Below are 14,768 nucleotides of genomic sequence, written 5' to 3'. Positions count from 1 at the left end.
AATTGCAGCGCCGGCCCCACGAGGAGCAAATGCCCGATGATGAAGCATGACACTCCCTGGGGTGTGTGAGGGCAACAGAGGACTACATGTGTCCCTTCACTTCACTGGTGGGTCTCTCTCACCTAGGATAATCTCTTTCTTTTCTTTTCTTCCTTCAATTTTCCTTTTTAATAAATAGGTGACTTTTTGCACCTTGATGCAATGGTGACTCTTTGCACCATGCAATAGGAACAGTATCCCCCTTTTTAGTTTTGAAACTGAAGATAATTACCTTGGCTCCACTGAACTGATACAAGAGGTGTTACAGGGACCGTCGTCTGCGAATGCAAGCAACAGTGATGTTGCGTCTCCCACACAGAACACATTAACATTTGGCTCTCCATGTCATGGGACCACTTTGACTTTTTCAAAACAAGCCAAACTCGAATTTGAAAACATGGTTTTGTTTAGTTTTTCCCTCCTTCTCTCAATGAGCACCATGGGTTTCCATGTGCTCCGTTGGTCTAACACTAGATTGACTATTTAGAGGACTTTTGGAACTTTTTTTTTTACTTTCAACTTCATTTGTACATTTACCATGTTTTCAGATGTTTTTATACTGGTTTTTATAAAAATGTTTTTGTACTTTTCAAGCAGGCATATATTAGCATTAGTTAATATTATCATCCGTAGGATGAGGTGTGGGTGTTTTGAACCCTAATGTACCCCAATATAGGCCTAGGTAGCTACACAAGCTTTCACCTCATTGGTCCTACCTTGCTCTGCATAACCGTTCTGGCACTGACCATTTACCCAGTTATGTGCTGAATAAATGTTGATAAGTTTTCTTCAAAACTGGCCTTATTTATTATGCATGAGGATTCCTAGTATCATATCGTATTCCCCTGCCCAGGATGTGGATAGCAGGATTACCATCTTCTGTATAATAACTTCGTGCAAAAGTCACTGCTATCGTCATCCTTGGGTGACCGGTCCACTATAAGTAATGGCAAGCCATTACATATCTAGGTAGAACCCTTGAGGGTACCTTTTGGGTATAAAAGAACCACATCTTCGCTAGGTAATCAGAGAAAAGCATCCACACTGACACAAGATGCTGAGGTCCCTGCAGGCAGAAGCACCAGCACGCAGTGGCCTGACATCCCTTGCGATTTGTCCAACTCGAGACCAAGATGGGGTCCTTCATTCTCTCTCATCAGGTAATAGGGTTGGCTCTTTCCTAGGGGATTCTTGGATTTACACCCTCATATATGCTATGTACACTTAGGTACACTTAGATAGGGTTCGCATCTTAGGAGTATGCTTGATTACTGCCATGTATCAATATCCCAGCATATATATACTGTTTTAGCACCATGGTAGAATTCTATCTTTTATTCACTCTGTTGGTGCTTGTAATCTTATATGTCTCTTTCTGTCTAATGATTGTAGCAGCATACATGTTTTATACTAGAATGACGCTGGTTCAGTAAATGCTTATTGAAAAAAATACCCACTGTTTATTCTGTATATATTTCTGAATTTCTGAGACCAAGCGAGCACGAGTGGCTGAGCAAAAAGTAGTACACTGTTCCCAAGATCCCTAAAAGATCATGGGTTGTCATGTTCGATTGTTTCCAGAAACTAGTCGCTCCTTGGTAAAGTTAGGGGGCTTATGGTGGCACTGTGAGCTAGCTAGCAAAAATGCTAACATGTCCTTTGGGGGTGTCTGGAATCAGTCTGTACAACAGTCCCTTAGTTTGTGTTGTCTGAACAAGCAGATCCGATGTATTATTAGGAACTACATGACAGCAGTGGTGTCTCATCTTTCTGAGTTCCACTGAGTACCAGCTGGTCTGTAGAAAGCAGAAGCCCGCTCCTCTTCAGAGATGCGTTTTCAGCTACAGCGAGCGGTTCATGTGATGGTAGATCTGTGATGGTATGGGATGGGTGTGCTGAAACTGATGAGAGCGTGGTTTGTTCAGGTCATAGTTTCTGGCTTGTCAACTATGATGTTGCTGATTGAAGAGAAAATTGGGTTCAGCAGCTGGCTGAGTCAATGAAGGTGTTGAGGATGGGTGTTAGTGCTTCGCTGATTGGTAGGAGTCCTTTATCGAGGTCGTAATGGGGGCAAGAGTTAAATGAGGCCCTCAAGTGGATGGTCTTCATGGTAGCAGTGATTTTTATGGTGGTGATGGCAGGACACGAGCTCAGGGTTCATTCATTACCCATGCTGGAAAGTTGCGGTGTAACAGAGTTTGGTTGAGGGTTAAAGTTGCATGTATGGTGTTGATAGTGTTACAGACGTTTCTGAGAGATTGTTACAAAGATTTTGTGAGGGGGTAATGTTGCTATAGGTGGCAGGAGGGTGGTGAAATCTTTGATGATGGCAAAGATTTCCTTGCTGCTGTTTGTGCTGGTGTTGATGTGATCTCCAAGAGCTGTGAGCACGGTGTTCCATATCTGCTGTGATTGTGTCTTAGAGCTGATATGAAGATGTCTTCATCTGCAGGTTCTCAACTTGTTCTCTATTTCTGCTCCACTTGCTTTTAGGGGTGTTTTGTCAGCCTGGGTTCATCTGTGTTCCAGCTGGCCTATGATCTGGCTCTTGGCATTAATATGCACTTGAGGGGGAGCAGGATGTTGGTAAATGTGGTGATCAAGCTCTTAAGGTTTTTGACACAAGCTGCTTGTGTGCTCGGGCCAGTGCTCAGAGAGGACAGAAGCCCACTCCTCTTCTAAGATACTTTTCCAGCTGCAGCGGATGTATGTGGTGGTATGTCTGTTACAGTATGGGATAGGTATGCATATACTGACGAGGGCATGGTCTCTCCAGGTCATAGTTGCTGGCTTTTCAACTGTGATGTTGCTCATTGAAAAGAAAGTCAGGTTCAATAGGCTTCCTGTCATGTGAATGGGTTCTGTAACATGCTGGGTGAGGACAAGGTTTCTGAGATTTTCTAGGTTTTCTAAAATGGCCATAGAGTTTGGGTTGGTGTGGTCTTCTAGGCGAAAGTTAAGGTCTTTGAGGAGGATGAAGGTGTTGGCGTTGATGATGAGGGATGCGGCAAAATAACTGATGTGACTGGTGAATTTGGTGTGGGTCCTTGGTGGTCTATATACAAGGGTACCACCCAGGGGGAAGCTGACTGTGATGCAAATCTTTGTTTTTGTAAATATCTTTTTTATTGGCATTTGTTATTTTGCCAAACAAACAATCCACAATCCATATACAGTCATGCATGTTGCAAACCTTTTACAATAGGTATCTCTGGGTTTAGAAGTGGAAATCATAAGCATTGAAGGTAGATACCATGTCATATGATCGTCTCTACTTTAGAAGTCTGAAGCTAATAGGGTATATCATAACATCTTGTAGTGTCTCTAGTTATACAATCGCCTCTACCACATTACAAAGGGAAAGATAGTTGAGACATCAAACAGTAAGGAAGACCCAGCAGTTCCATTTGTATGGGTACGCTGTCCATGTGGGAGTAGCATTATAATCTGTCCAGACTTCCAGAGGGCGCTATACCGTTCATCCCTCAATTCTCAATTGCATCCGGTATACAAAAGAAAAAAATACAGTCTGATTGTGGCGGATAACTAATGCCAATGTGATACAGCAAGTACATAATGAAACACCAGAGTGTATGCCCTGTGTCTCTTCCTATTTTAATAAACTCAACATTAAAACTAACTACCAGGGGTCGTGCTCAGTATCCTTTGTATAAATTATTTTACTTGGGCTAATGACATCCGTGAGGAAATGAGGGAGACCTGGGCAGTAAAGGGCTACCAACCTCCCTACCATGTTAGGCTAACAGTGGAAATCGACCTTCCCCCGTGCTCTGAAATGCCATAAATACCCACATCTAGGTTTGGGTGTCTCACATGCCAAGACAGAACTATGTCTAGTTCTGGGTGTTTGAATCAGTCAGATCTAGATCGGAAGACTGTAGTGGGGCATGACATCTATCCCAAGCTTTCACTAGATCAGCCCAGGGTTCTACAAGTGGTTTTTGTTGTTTATTCACCCTGTCTTCTTTGAGCAGAGCCCGTTCCTCAGCTCTTGCCCAACACGTCAAATCATCCTCCCATTTGGTCATTAATGGTGCCTGTTTTGCTTTCCACCCAAGTGCTATACGCCATCGGGCCAAGCGCAAGGCTAAGTCTATGAAACAAAACCAAAGCTGTTTGGCTTTGGGACCTTGGAATATGCCCAGGGCGCAAGCAGCTGGTGCGCACACAATACCCACTGACATCACTTTGTTTATCAGCTCCACCACTTTTGTCCAGTAGACACCGAGCTTAGGGCAGGACCTGATCATCTGGTCAAAGTCCGCATCACTAAGAGTACAGCATGGACATACTTGGTCGGTACCCCCAAATACCACGTTCAGCCGGTGTGGTGTGAGATAGGTTCTATGTAACTAGTTAAATTGTAAGTATTTAAAGGCAGCGTTTCGAGGCACCTTCTTGGGGCCTCCCAAGGCCCTTTTATCGGTAAACTGCTTGGCAAGCATCTCCTCCCATCTCTCCCTTAACCGATGTAGTGTGCGGTACGAGATCTCCATGACAGCCTGGTAGAGCCATTTCACTAGATGTCCGGCCGAGCCCAGTGTCACCATTGCGTGCATGACTGGGTGGGTACCATCTCTCTTCCCCATATCTCTGCTAGGGCGCCCCTAATTCTATGATAATTCAAGAACTGCCCAGGCGGCAACTCATGATATTCCAAGAAGCCTGTGAGTGGTAGCATCTCCCCATCTCTGTAGTAGTCTCCCACTGTCTGGACCCCTGCATCATCCCAACCCTGCAATTGGTGGCATGTGAGGTGCGGGCTGCCCCCGGTTGAGGAAAAACCCCCAGGGGAATGCAAGGGGAGTAAAGTCTTGTGTCTCTGGACCTCGCCACACATCTATCCCAACATGCCATGGCCACAGAAAGTAGCACCCCCATGGTTTTAACCTTCCTATGGCTACCAAGCATTCTAGGCAGGAGGGTCGCTATCACCGAGCCGGGGGGTGATAGGTAAGGAATCCAGCCCTCTCCCATCAAGCCACCGGGCCAACCACTGCAATTGGGCCGCCAGGTAATAGGCCTTGAAATCCAGGGCCCCCAAGCCGCCGCTAATAAGCGGGAGCCGCATAGTCTGTAGGGATACTCTATTGCGGCCACCATCTCACACCAAGTCTCTTAGTAAGGAAACTACCTTCTTAAACCAACTGAGCGGTACTACGACTGGTAGGTTGACAAAGTAATATAAAAGGCGGAGCAGCATCACCATCTTAGACAGCGCCACCCGTACCATTACTGGAAGTTTCAAGGAGCGCCAAAAGGTGACATTCTGCTGAAGCCGGCTGTGATGCAAATCTTGATCATGTTGTATTCCATGTAGCTATTGAGTGTGTCCGTGTAAATGGTGCAGCTGATGGAATCGTTGTATATGAGAACTGCTCTACCTACGGGCTTGTGCTGAAGTTCTTGCCTAATGATCTTGTAGCCTGCAGGGATGGCTGTAGTGATGTCTGGTGCTGACCGTATGCTTAACCATATTTCCGGGAGAAAGAGCAGGCTCGGAGCTTGGGCATGCTGTAGCTCCCAGAACTCTGTAGTATTTGGTGAGTGAGCAGGTGTTGAGAAGCATGCATGCAAGTATAGCTTGTTAGTTTTGTGGTTTGGCCTGTGTGAGCGTGAATGGTTGCCTTGTTTGTGCAAGTGTGAGAGAGTGGGTTGCTGGGTTCTGTTGGTGTGTGAGTGGTGGAGGTAGGGTGTAGGAGAGTGCATGAGAACTTGCATTGCGCATGTGAATGCTCTTTCCATGTTGTGTGGTGTGGCAGCAGTGCGGCAACCGGGATTGAGAGCATGGAGGAGTACAGCAGGGTATCGGTGGGAAGGGCGAGAACCAGAGATCTTGGTGCAGGATGCAGTCCAGGCACAAATGTGTGTAGATGATCTTGCCTTTGGGACACCTTTGGCAGGCCAACAACGCACCCGTCCATGCTGCAGCCGCCATTACATAGGCCCTAGGAGGAAATAGGACCACAGAGTACCATGGCCAAAAATCCAGTGAGGTCACTTCCTGTGTAGATGGATGATGAGAAATCCAGTAATGTCACTTCCTGTGCAGATTGATGATGGGAAGGAACTCCAGTGATGTCACTTCGTGTGCAGATGGAAAGTGGGAAAACAATACCAGATATCAGAGAGATAGTTTTACTACTACTACTTTGAAAACAACCATCAGAAACGTATAAAGGCTCTGTTCTTAGTGGTGAGCCAACTGGCTTTATTACCAGTTCGCTCAACTGGGCCATTCTTGGTTTGCAGAGTTTATGATCTTGTTTATTGAAATGAAGGATAGTTGATGTGTCCAACTGAAAAAAGTGCAATACTCCAGGCTGCTGAGTATTAATGAGCTAATATATGAATTTATTAAATGATTTATGAGTTTGTATCTTGTCTAACATCAGTTATTGGGAATGCGCTACAATAGCAGAAAATTATCTCAAGATTTTGACTGGTGAGGCAAATTTGAGAGAGAAATATTAAAGTGGTAGATTTAGTAAGAGAGATGACAGAAAAGAAAAATATAGGACCTTTGATTTTGAGTTTATCAGGCGCGACCATAATGCAATCCTTTGTCTGGATAAAGTGAGGCAGTTTGTGAAAGCAGGAAAGTAAAAAAGTTTAGGCCATCTGCTTTAATGGGATGGGAGAAATTAAATGAGATAATATCATCAAGGGAAAAAGGTTCAGCGTGAGAAAAGGAAGGGGTCGAGGAAAGAGCCTTCAGGGGCAACTACTGGTAGAGGGGTGATTTTGGATGCTATTTGGTCCTATGTGTCTCAGAATAAGCAATCAGCGAGGTATGAGATGAGCAAGTTGTGTACCAGGTCAGTAATGCCTAGTGCTTCTAGAGTGGAAAGGAAAGTATGGTGATCAGCAGTATGAAATAGGCGATAGCTAGATCTAGAAGTATAGACACCAAGGTAAGTCGATTGTAATGGGCCAGTGGTGACACAATGGACACATGTGAAAGTCCTGTTTCTGTGGCGAGTAAGACAAGATTCAGGCAATTAATAAAATCAATGAAGGAAATATTAAGCGTGAGGTGACGGGTGGCTATTTGCTCCAATATCTTGTAAGAAGAGAAGAGCCTGAATGAACGTTTCTGGTGGAAGAGGGATCAGCAGTCTTCTTCTGAAAAAAGTTGAAGCACTGTGGATTAGAAGCAAATTGGGCGTGTGCAATAACTGAGGAAATAGTTGAACAGAAAATGTCATGCAACATAGAATCCAGGATTTGATGTGAGGCAAAGAGGTCTGACAGTATAAGTACTGGAAGGATCAGATGGTGCACCAGTGCACAGGAAGGGTTGGATGGGTTGATATTAGTGAGTCCGGAAGCATGTGTTGTGGGGAAGTGTGAGAATATAATTGTTTGAGGCTGGGATGTTTTGAGGATCTAACAGGGGGTCATTGGTCAGTCAGTAGTGTAACCAGGGCGTTTCTTATGGTGGTGATTTTCAAGGTGAAGTCTGTAGCAAAGTTGTTGGCTCAGTTCACAAATTTGCTCATGTTATACATTTTTGGGTCAGAGTTTCCATCTACTGATGCATTGCCTGGCTCATGCACTGCCTCCCACGACTCTGTTCCTCATCACACCTCCCCTTTATAGTGTTGCACCCCGGCACTGGAGCAGGCCATATGAGCCCAGCTGCCCTCATCCGTTATCATAGTCTTAGAAACCTTCTAGGTCACAGATACCTTGCCAACATTCTCAGTCATGTGATACCTCCTCATTTGTAACACCTGCTCACTTTTCACACCTCCTCACTTTCCACAACTGCTCACTTTTCACACATCCTCACTTTCCACATCTGCTCACTTCCCACACCTGCACACTTTGAAATCGCCTGCGTAGTAACTTTTGGATCCTGCTCTTGCCGTATTTTCTTACAATTCCATGTCTACCCGCCCTCTCTTTACTGCAGAAACATAACTTCCTTGCAGGTGCGGCCGGCACAGGTAAGAGCAGTGGGGCAGTGGGGCAAGGCAGGGTGGGCCGGGGAAGTCCACAGGTGACGGGATTGGTAAAATTAAATTAAAAAAATAGAAAAAGCACTTACTTTGCGCTCGTGGCATCGCTGACTTAGCAATGAGGCGAGCACAAGGTAAGTGGTTTTATAAATTTATTTATGTAATTTTACCGATCCCGTTGTCTGTCGACTTTTCTGCCCCACCCCGCCCCACCGCTCTGACCTGTGCCGGTCACGCCTGCTTTCTGGAGATATGAGTTGGCTGTAAATGCTATAAATACCCCTTCTTTTATAAAGCATATCTTGTAGTCTGAAATACTAATTTTAAAAAGATATATTTTACTATCTGCGGTTTGCAGGATTTTTATAACAGTGGTTTTGATTTACTGTAAGCTGCTTTTGTAGAGGTGAAGACATATTAATACACATTACAGCCTACAGTGTACAAGCATGCTCAATATGCAGTGATTTGAAGGCCAATTATCAGCCAATTTTATTGTACCCGGTTGCAATATAACAAGCTTTCAAAATCATAACAAAGCCATTACGTTTGACGGCTGTTCAGTTGTCTGTGTGAAACGGGTTAGTGATCCTAACCCAGTCTACAGCAAACAGTTGAAAAGGAGAAGAGGTGGGCTTGAGGTTTAAGGTTTGGCAGGCTGAGAAGTAAATGCCTTGTGAAATTAATCTGCCAATGAGCTGCCTACTTATGCATAAACCACATGAGTGGGATGGTAGAAATGCTGCCACTAAGTGTATGGAATGAGCACTTGTCAACTTTGTTCCTGCGACTTATACAGTGGTTGAGACAAAAATGAGGTACGTGGGGCATATTAACAAGGGCCGGCGATCAATATCACAAAGCGCGCTTAGCGCTTGCATATTTATCGCCGGCTATCTCTGGAATTTATCACCCCGTTAGCGCGTTATTAACAATGCGCATCGCCAAGGTGATAAAAATTCCAAAGATAGTGTGGGTATTGTCGTTTTCCATGGTGGAAAACGCCGATATTCTAGAGAATCTAGATGATAGGGCCTGTGGTCTTAGCCACAGAATCCACCCCCTATTTTAAGTATGCCTTAGTCAGGAATTTAACAGACGTTAAATTCCTGCGTTAAGGCATACTTAGCGCGATTTAAAAAATCGCTACCCTTCCTTGTTAATATCGCAAAGCTGCCTTTGCGATATTTTCCCTGGTTGGTTTCACAGCCACGCCTACTTTGCATCTCATTAGCGATGCAAAGTTAGGCGTGCTGGAAACGGGCGCTAAGTCAGCAGAACACGCCATAGTGTGTCTTTGCTGATAAAGTGATGAAATTTTCGCCGCTTTTCACCCGAAAATGGACGCAAAAGCGGCGCCAATTTCATAGCGCCGCCTTGATAATATGCCCCTCGGTTTTTAATTTAACGCATGACTGGCTTGCTGCAGGGGAGTGATTCATTAAAAAGCCAGGACTAATTAGACTGTGCACCCTTTAACTCCAGTTGACATCGCAGCAATGGTACCTTGTTTAACATTTAGCGCCTGATGTCCGGAATTTTTATTTGCAAAAGTGGTCACAAATTGTGCGTTGACTTTTTGTGAATGGCAAGGAATTTTGTGAACCGACCTACGTCCTAACAGGTTGATTCACAAAATTCTGGATTGCAGTCGTGTGGAATCCAACCCCCTCATTAATATGGATCAGGCAGGTCGCCAATTGCGAGCTACTACATCTAGCCACAACCACAGGGATGGTGGCCTACCATACCTGTGATTGCATTTAAATAAATACATCTTTTTTTTTAAATGCACACGATTTTACTAAAAGGAAAATGGGACCCGTTTAAATAAATAAAAAAGATAAGCAAACCTTTTTTAGGAGGAGGAGGTGGTGTATAAAAACGTTTTTATCAACATTCACAAAGGAGAAGGGGTCTCCAGGGGATCCTTCCTGCTTGTGAATGATTAGCACCTTCTTTCAATTGGTAGTAAAATATTTATGTTTTGCGGTCTAAGTTTAGTTGCAAAACATTAATACATACCTTAAGGAATGGCATTTGGAAGGGATGTGCTTAACATGCCACTTCCAAATAGCAAGACCTTAACGAGACCTAAACCCCTTTAACGATCCAGAAAATCTTTTCCGAAGCATTAATTGGGTTTAGTACACTTCAAAAAGTGTCTTAGCAGTCTCAAACGCTCAGATTTACTGAATCTGAGAGTTTACCACTATTCAACACTTTGTAAGTCAGGTTCATGGCCCCGTGACACCCTGTTATTTGCTGTTGAGTGGCTGGCAGAGGGGCAAGGAGTCAATGCTTAATTTGAGCAGGTGCTTTCCGTTGCTCAGCACCGGCACCTAATCCTCAGCACCAGCGCTTATATCACCAATTAAGGACACACTCATTTGGAAGAAACACGATTTTTCCCAGAATCACAAGATGTTGAGTCACGCCGAGACTCGAAACCAGTTTCCCAGCTCCGAAATCAGCAGCTCAAGCCATTAGGCTAAGCCCTCTAAGTGCCGGGGCTTTGGCTAGGAGGCAGTTTGCACCAGCACATTTCTCCTGTTAGCGCTGCCTCCTGAGGACAGCCCGGCACTTTTTATTTTACAGATTAACCACTGCAAGGAGTGCAAACTACACACTGACGGCTGGTAGAGCGCTGCCAATTTTCCTATTGCTCTTGCACATAACCCCGGGCCAGAGTTATTAAAGTAAGGGTCCAGGTACCCAGGGATACATTGGGTTATTATCTGGGGAAAACAGAAAGTGAATGAGGTGGGATTAGGAGGTTAAGTCAAGACATGAAGGCCCTGATTTACCAAGACATTTGCAACGGTGCAAATTGACTCAAGGTTATATAAAGCGGCACAAAGCACTGCATGCTATTTACAATGCATGCAAAAAGGTACGCTTTACTCTGCTCAGATACCACTTTGAGCTGCTATCTGTCATTGTGCATCACGGTGGCGTTACAGTGATGGATCAATACAAACACTTCGGTTTTGGCATAGAGTAAAATCAACTAAGAGCTAGAGAGCTTTCTGTCACAAACTACCACCCATTTGAAGCAGTTGTAAATAGAGAAAATGTGTTTCTTTAAAACAAATCCCACTGCATGTGTGCTGCAGTACAGGGCACAAATCCAGTGTGTGGAAAACTTGTGTTTGTCTATGTATAGAAACTTGTTTCAGAAGGGTATGATCCCAGTACAAATCCTATTCTACCTGTGCACTGTTGTACCAGGCTGTGAGTCCCACAAGAAAGTCTACTTATAGGACAAGCAAAGGGGGTGACACCAGCAGCAGGACAATCCTATTAGATATAGCTCTGTGCTGAGCCTTCCCCCTTGACAACTCAGTGCAGAAAATATGGACGCTGCACTGCATTGCATGACAAATTAGTATATCTGAGCTAAAGTCACAGCCTGTGGTTCCACAGTGGAAATGCAGCAACTATATCATAACCAGACCACGCCATATTTTCTCTCAGTGTTTATTGGTGCTTGGTGTTTTATCAAACTTTTTACTATTCATGATATGTAACTTATCTCACGGGGAAAAATTGTTTTGATGAAATATGAAATCTTCAGTATCAGAACTCAGTTGCTAATTTAAATTTCATGCTTCTTTTCTCCATATCCAAAGTGCCTGGAATTGTCCACAGTGTTGGTCACTCGGTGTGTCAGGCAATGCACTGATGACGGATGGTATGAGCTGATACTTGGACAATCTAGGAGTAGAACAGATCTCACATTAGAAAAGGGGTGTGCAACAGCAGAACAAACATTTTCAGAACATCGGAGAAAATTAAATTTTGCACCTAGGAGCTCAGGGTGTTTATGAGGTTATTTTCAGCACTCTTGCACACTGATGGGGTAGACACAAGTGAGCTGCCTGCAGCAGACTTAGGGGCATATTTACAGGGACCCTGTGCCACCGAAGCAGCACTTATTTTTACATTCCATTGGCGCACAATGCTGAGCTATATTTACGTGGCTTTTCACGGTCTTGTAAATATGGCCCCTTTCACACATTACTCTGCATGAAAGGGGCATTCCAAGGTTGTTGCTGTGGGTGTTCCATAATCCTGGGAATGCGTCAGACTCTAGTGCCTCCCCAGAGGAGGCGTTAAAGTAGCGCAATGCGGCAAAATACCTTTATTTATCCTTATTTTTTGCTCTTTCTATGTGTGATGCATTCTATAGCACACATAGAAGGAGGAAAACACAATCACTTATTGTTTTTGTGCAGGAAGGTGCCCCTTCCCGCACAAAAACAGTCATCCCTACAACGCAGGCACTTGAACCATGGTGTAAAGAAGGGTGTCGGCATTGATGCTAGGCAGCCAATTGTGCGCCAGTGGAGAGGAAAGCACGGGATGTGTCATATTGCAGTAAATATGACACATCCCTGCACTTTCCAAATGATGTAACTCGGTGTAGCAAGATGGCCCGCAGTGTTGTGCTGCGCCATTTTCTAGTAAATATGCCCATCAGTGTACCACTGGCTTTTGAGGTATATGCAATATTATGCAATAGGTAAACTTATGTTACTAACAGCAATGGCTGCTGCCAAATAAATACATTTTGGTATTTGTTTTAACTTCTTATATTGTTGGTGAATCATCCTCACTCACATTGGGCTGTTAACTCGATCTCTGTGCTGAGCTTTTGAACTGCTGTAAATTCAAATTACCTAGCTACATTAATAAGATTATTTTATACTTACTACTTCGTGCTTTACTAACCTACGATCATCCAGCCAAGCCATAATTTCCAGATAATTTGAGAACAGAATCGCCAAGCCAAAAAACCTAGACACTGACGTCCTCCATAGTTTCATAGAGAAAACAGACATAACAAACAATCTGGAAAGTGGTGATTGTTAAGTCATTGGCAAGCCAAAAAAGAATAGTTCAATACAGATAAATAAATATATATATGCATATCGACACTGATGACAAAGAGTAAAGTCTGCAATAAAGAAGGCATAAGAAATGCTTTTTGACACATCTAGGTGGTCAGTTAGAGTTTGCCGGATACGTGGCCTCCTCCAACAAACAGCAGATGAGATGTCCGCCAGCCTTCCAGTTCGCCGTCTGCATTTAAACCCTCTTTAAGAGAGCACAAGTGGTATATTTGCAAAAACAGCAAAACAACAATACAGTTAAGTAATTAATTTATTACATGTAAGAGGAAACGTCATTGAATGAAATGAAACAAATATAAAGAAAATTAGAAACGGAAACCAAGAGTTATAGGAAAAATAAAACATAGGGCCATATTATCAAGGAACGGCGATAATATTATCGCCGCTTTAGCGGCAGGAAACTGCCGCTAAAGCGGCGATAATGGGCTTGATAATATGCCCTTGTGAATTCCCATAGAAACCCAGATTCTAGTGTGAACCTGGGCTTCTATGGGAATTCTCAAGTGCCCCCCAAGGCCCCAAAAAAATATATATATTTTTTAAAACTCAGCAAAATTCGTGCAGGGTGCGTGGATCCTGCCGATAGAAAAAAAAAACAAGCGCGGACTCTCGCGCTTCGATGCTAATTAGCCCCCGGGGGGCAAAATCCCCGGGGCATGTTGAAAATATATTGTGGGGGGGCCCAATCGCCCCAACACTGCCCCGGGGACCGCCACCCCCTGGGGCAAAGTATGAATAATTGCAGGGGGCACATGGCCCCCGCAGCCCTGGGAACCACCACTCCCGGGGCATAATAGTGTAATGTTGGGGGGCCTCTAAGGCCCTCCCGAGCCCCAGAGACTGCCACCCCCTGGGGCTTGACTTAATTTACATTGCACACTGCCCCCCCGCAGCCCCGGGGACCGCCATCCCCCGGGGCTTTTTTTAATGAAAAAATACCCTGTGTGGGGGTTCAAGCCCCCCCACATTGCCCGGGGACAGCCACCTCCCCAGGGCTCTAAATATGTAAATTGGGGGGTCTGTGATGGACCCCCAGCCCCGGGGACCACCACCCACCGGGGCTTTGGAAAATGGTGGGAGGGGGCCACGCAATCCCCCCCGGAGCCAATGATGGCCCTGGGCACAGCCACCCCCCAGGGCCGGCTACTGCAGTGTCCCGGGGTGCCCACCCCCGGGACACTGTAGTTTGCTATGGCAGGGCGGGAGTCTCGCGGCTCCCGCCCTGCCATAGCAAACTTGCTTTGAATTTTGAAAGAGAGAGCAGGAGACCTGCTCTCTCTTTCAAAATTCAAACCAAATTGCTTTTCCACACAGGGAGCTGCATGTTAGCAGCTCCCCATGTGGAAAAGCAATGCCGGCTCCCGAAGGATGTGGGAAGCTGGCGGGACCATGGGGGGATTGGGGACCCCCCCATGGTCCGCAACGGAGAGGGCCAGCCCCAGGGGATGGGGTCCCCGGGGCTGATTAAGGCCTCGGGAGGGGGGCCACGCGGCCCCCTTCCCAATTTGTTTTGAATTTTTTAAAAATAAATTAGGGGTCCCATGGCCCAAAAATGAGAAAAAGTAGGGGGGCTACGCAGCCCCCTTCTTAAAAAAAAAAAAGAAATACCGGCATCACGCCGGAGGGCACGCCCCCTCCTTTCAGCACTCTGCAAATGCGCCCCCTGGCACGTTTGCAGATGGGAAACGAATTCCCCTTGAATACTGGGGGTCCCTGGGGGCCAGCTAGCCCACCAGGAACCTCCAGGTGGGCTAGTTGCACCCCAGAGATCCTCAGGGTTCAAGGGGGGATAATCCCCCAACTTAAAATGCGCCACGGGGCGCGTTTG

The sequence above is a fragment of the Triturus cristatus genome, chromosome 7 (genome assembly GCF_964204655.1).
Source record: "Triturus cristatus chromosome 7, aTriCri1.1, whole genome shotgun sequence".
Taxonomy (NCBI): Eukaryota; Metazoa; Chordata; class Amphibia; order Caudata; family Salamandridae; genus Triturus; species Triturus cristatus.
Note: the sequence above shows the minus strand (reverse complement) of the source record.